At 40.0% G+C, this 5,609-nt stretch overlaps 1 long non-coding RNA gene across 1 annotated transcript in view; it reads right to left on the bottom strand.

The window, feature by feature from the left end:
* The window catches only part of LOC116185186, a 14,986-nt gene extending 10,607 nt beyond the window's left edge, over window positions 1–4,379 (bottom strand). Inside the window, exons 1-2 of the long non-coding RNA XR_004149982.1 lie at window positions 4,369–4,379; window positions 1,739–1,743 (exon numbers count right to left, since the gene is read on the bottom strand). This is a non-coding gene — a long non-coding RNA (uncharacterized LOC116185186). The remainder of the gene's footprint in view (window positions 1–1,738; window positions 1,744–4,368) is intronic.
* Window positions 4,380–5,609: the final 1,230 nt, after the last annotated feature.

Genomic DNA, 5,609 nt, shown 5'->3' with positions numbered 1-5,609 from the left:
TTTTTTTTTTTCACTTCTCAAATTTAACAACTCGTCGTCTTTTCGTCGATTCAATTTACCAATGAAACGACGAGAAATAATTAATTGAGAAAATTGTAAGACGAGAACATCGATCGATATACATGATAATTTCAGGATCTTTCTTTACCTATGCATATTTCGTTTAATTTTTCTTTCTTTCTCTCTCTCTCTCTCTCTTTCTTTCTTCCTTTTTTGTTTCATCATCCAACCGTGCATCCCCTTGTGGTTTCGCTTAACCCATATGACCGTTGATCCGGGATTTAAGTGGCGTTTCGTGTACATCACGGAGATATCGTACAAAGTGTCACACACTTCTACCTATGCCTCTGCTTACTCCTTTCTTTTATTTCCAACGCTCGACGTTCCCCCCCATAAAACAAAAGACTGAAATTGAATGGTAATTTTCCATTCGAACAAAATTAAAATCGCGCGTATTCCTTACGACGATTCAATCGGCACAATGGATGTTCGCTCGATATTCCGTATTTCTCCTCTGCTTTCATCCGACTTCATTTATACTTATAGATCGCAACGATAAACACATTCATCCATTTAAATTACCATTGAAAAGCTCTCCCAACTACTAGACCACTTTTCTTTTCGGATCATTTCTATCCTAAAAACGAAAGAGTCGATTGCGACTTCGTTGACTGCGTTTTAACGAAGCGAGCAAATCTGGCGATATATAGACAGATGGAGGAAGAAGAAGAAGAAGGAGGAAGAGGAGGAGGAGGAAGAGGAGGAAAAAAGTCTCTCGAACGAGTCGAGACAAAACAGTTTCCTCTCGTACATTTAGTAAGCATCACCGTTCCGTTCAGAAACTGTTTTTACAATAGAAACGAAACACACGTTTTCGATTTCCATCCGTAATCTCTATCCATTCAGACGGTTAATTCCGCGAATGAAAAGGGAAATATAGGAAAGAAAAAAAAAAAATAAAGAAATCTATAGGTACTCGCGTGGAAAGAGGAGGAGGAGGAGGACGATAATAGCTCGAGTCGACGAGCTACTTACTTTCGTTATAGAGGAATATCGTTTAACAAACAGGATGATGTCGTAATTATGTGCCTGTTGACAATTTATCAACTGGAAATAGATTATAAAATTATAAGGGAAAAATTGCAATATATTTTAAGAGCTTTATTAATTACTCGATGAAGGGAGAGGAAAAGCATAGCTGCAGAGAGAGAGTGGAAATGATCGCGTGAATTTAAGGGACTATAGCTGTAAGCCTCTGTCGAGGCAATGATAAAGATGGTGAAAAAGAGAACGAAAGATGAGAGGAAGAGTTGGGAGGAAGGGTGTGGAATACAGTGACCGTAGTTGGAGACTTTCTAGTCGTGCTGGTAGCCTTAAAGAATTCATGAAAGCTAAATCATTTTCTTCGGCCGCCTGGTCTCGGTGGAAGCGTCGAGGTTTTCTTAATGTTGCGATATTTTACGAGAAAACTCTTTAAATCTAATATATTACCGACAGTAATTAAATATAAGTTACATCGAGACAGAGGGTGCCGGTAAAGTATAGTCCATCGAAAAGTAAAGGGAACCGTTGGAGAAGAGGGAACGAATCGGTCAATATTTTGTCCAGTTTCGAGATAGAAAGTTTTGACGGTATCGCGAATGAGACTCGCCGTCATCTTTGGCCAATACTTTCGGGGCTAGCAGGATCTACAAAAATGTTTTCCAACCACCTTTCTCTCTACCTTCTAACTTCGTACTCTCCCTACCGACCGATTGCCTCCACACAACCGTGGATAACAAAGAATAGTATTTTACGAGTATACTCGCAAATTGATTTTTATCGAGCATATCCGATTGGTCGGAAAATCGTCTAGAATTAACCAACTTTCTCGTCGATTAGCCTATTTCGTTGGAACGATAGTTTTTATCCTACAAAAGAAAAAGAAAGAAGGAAAGAAAGAAAGAAAGAAAAAGAAAACTCGACGCGCATTACGTCTCCCCCTCCCTCCTTATAATCTGCTTTTCGAAAAGCCGATACGTCGCGGCGCCGGGCCAAAAGTCAGGTGTGTTACTTGCCACGTCTAGTTGGGATTTATGTGTGTCATGACTGCCTGTTGCGCGCTACCTAACTTATACGTATTAGCTCTGGTCCGACCACCAGGTAATCGCAAACATTGATTTTCACACGGTTCCCAGGTATTTTAAACGTCTTCGACCTTTCGTCTTCGTCTTCCACCGACTTCGTTTCGAGTTTCGATATTGCCTCGCCAATATCGATCTATACTACTGAACGAGCGAAACGGAACGATCTTTCCGGGATCTCGTACCGTTTTTTACGCAGTAAAACTGAGAATTTACGCGAAAGAACGAGAAAAATTACTCGACTCCTCGAATGTTAGGGGCGCTAAGCTCTTAATATCTGAACGTGATTTAAGATCCACGGTTAATTAAATGGAAGCAAAGTGTCTGCATAAAAGGAGAGAAGTCGTTTGCGGGGCAGTAACTTAAATTTTATAACTTTCTTAACGAAACGTTCGTTTTTTAACACTGTTCGCGGGCTACTTTCATTTTACCTCGCTCGAGGTAAAACGTTGAAAAGGTATCTGTCGCGGAGAAAAATTTTGAACGGTTTGCACAATACAAAACGGAAGGAAAAAAAGAAAGAAAGAAAGAATAAAGAAAAGAGAAAGAAAAGAAAAATAGACGTAAGGAAGAAGACGGGTATACAGAAATGGTTTTAAAAGAGAAGCGAGAAAGATAAATCACGCGCTCATAGCCACAATCAATCCCAGCGCCTAGCACGGACCGCCTTTCGTATCTAAGCCGTAACTTAAAGTCTGGGAGGGAGGAACATGATTCTTCGAAACCTCGATCTTCCAAGGTTATACGATCCTTTTTTGATTGCCAACTGTGGACCCGTGCTTATATCGGACGAATCAGAGAGATTCTGTCTTCGAAATTTCCATCCCCCCGCTCGAGGATCATATCTTCGATAACTTTCGCTACTCGTCAATCGTCTTCCTCTCTCTTCCGATTTTATTATTTTCTCGCCATACGTTCGTTTACATTCCGTCGTTCGAGGATATATCCCGATAATATAGATATCTATAGAGCGACGTTGCTCGCAGATGAAAACTGAAACGCGGGCTTTGCGGCCTCATCTATTCTCGTTTGCGTTTACTGTGCCATAAATTTTCCTACAAACTGATCGATCGAACGAGAAAATCAAAATGAAACGACGAAACAAGCGTTGTATCCGATTACGTTCCGAATTTTCGTTAAATACTTGATAATCGAAATAAATTGACGCGATAACTTTAATTCGATAATAACATCTCAACTCACTCCAAAATTTTTTCGGTGGATGTTCGAATTTCGTTCAACATCCGTCCAATTATACGATTATACGTATTTTCAAATACGAAGAATATTTTGTTCTTTTTCATCTCGTTCGTTCATAATTTTGTGGAAACTTTATAAAGAGGAGGAACTCTTTGTCGTTAATTGTTTCAATTCATAATCGTTATTAACGTCGTTTAACTAATTTTTCGGAATATCGACGGGTTTGCCTTCGTAAACATCGTTGGTTGTCAAAGGGATCAAAGTCCTTTGCGTTGTTCCGTTGTACTTTCTTAAGTAAAAGGTATTATCGACTTGTATCTCGGCTAATTCGAACGTTCGAATCCAACGCAAGTTTTAACGATAATTTACGAGAGAAGTAAAAACATCGAACATGCATCGTATTGCACGACACAAAGAAAAATTCATTCTATGAAATACATGACGCGACATATATGAACTCCGAACTAGTCGAGAAACCGTCCTCTCGTATAATTTTGTTTGTTTATGGCCGTGCTGCTACTCGATTTTTCACCCCTAATGGACGCGCGCCAACTGACAAACGGCCCCACCCGTCCCTTTTTTTTAGATAGTCCATCCTCCCCTTCCAACTAAAAGAACCAATGCCGTCAGCTTATCCTGCTCGCTTAGTTAACGTCGACCTAACGAATTTTCAACGAAACGTATCTACATCCCCGGTAATTTATAACGAGTTCGATGATGCATCTGCGATGATGAGCAATACACGGTTATCTATCTACACGATGGATACGCAATTTGTGATGATAGAAAAAAAAAAAAAAAAAAAAAAGGAAGAAATTCGAGGGAGAAAAACAGAAGAGAAGAGAAGAGAAGAGAAGAGAAGAGAAAAAAAGACCAACGCGGGAGAGGAAGGAAGAAAAAATATGAAGGGCTGAAAAGACGAGTCAAAAAGGGAGCCACGGAAGTTTAATTTCGCAGCTGTATCGGGTTGGAGCATCGTATAACGTTGGCGTTTAAGCTGCGTCGTTGCATCCGACACTAAATCACAAGATATTAGAGGGTGTACCCAACCCTTCGTATTCCGGACACCAGCCCCTTGCTCGAATCCTTCGCACCTTCCCGACCCGGCCAACGGTAGAACCAATTTTTCTCTCAACTGTCGCGCCAACTTACAAAGAAATGAAGCTAGCCTGCTCTCTGCTACCTTCCGTCTGCCACCTCGTATCTTCTTTTTCTCCTTTGTCCTTGAGTTCCTCCCCCACACACCCTTCTTTATTTCTCTTTTCTTCGAAATGAGTTTTCCTTTCCCCGCGTCACAATCGTTTGCACGAGACGGTTCCTTGTTTCGACGACCAACCAATCCATCCTTCCCGTTACGACTCTTCTTTCGCAACTGTCTTTACCTATTTTCCTTTAGTTATTTCTCTTTCGAATTACTGCCTCTATGCCTTGACAACAAAAATTTTGATAACGTCAACCAACAGGTTTAAAAAACAGGTTTAAAAGCGATTTCGATTCAATTGAAAATATATATATACGACGCGTCAGCGTTGAAAAACGTTGGAAAATGTAAGGTAGATAGATGGAACATCGTGACTATGAATATACTTAAATGAAACAGAGGTAAAAATAATGGAGCACTCTTGATCGCGAGAAACGCGCAATAGGTCATGCGATAAGAAGGAATAAGTAAAAAAAAGGAACTCGGTCAAGCTCTTTTTTGCCTCCGTATTTTACGAAGAAATTTTCAATTGGAAAAAGCTGCACGATTGATTTAAAACGCAGAGGTGTTCTATTCTAGATAATATTATTTTTCGCGAGATAATAACGAATCGTAGTAGGGAAATGTATTGAGATATTAAAGATCAGATGGCAAAATAATTATATAGAGATATATAAAGGTTGGTTGATAGAAAGGAGACATTTCGATGTCGGCGTAGTCTCGGCCCATTGTGGCCGCGGTATTAAATTAAACGGTGAAGAAACTACTTAATGCGCGTTCCATATGCAGATTCACGTCTCCGCCCCTAGCTTCTCTAGTCTCATACCAGACGCAATATAGTCTCTTTGTATCCATTTTACGATCCCTGTTGCCATAAAGCCTTACCACCTAGAAAATATAAGTGCACAAAAGCTACTCGAAGCTCCCTCTCAATCCCTAGGACCCTCCGCATTTTCTACAACTTAGTTCCAACGATAACTTTTTCGTTCGATCTTCTCCACGTAGATACGAACTCTTTTATCGAATGACGGATAGGAAAAATAAAAAAAAAAAACGAAATCAGCGCAGTAAATAAATAAATCGAA

The sequence above is a fragment of the Apis dorsata genome, unplaced genomic scaffold, assembly GCF_000469605.1.
Source record: "Apis dorsata unplaced genomic scaffold, Apis dorsata 1.3 scaffold_118, whole genome shotgun sequence".
NCBI classification, from domain to species: Eukaryota; Metazoa; Arthropoda; class Insecta; order Hymenoptera; family Apidae; genus Apis; species Apis dorsata.
This window is presented reverse-complemented; position numbering and strand designations above follow the sequence as displayed.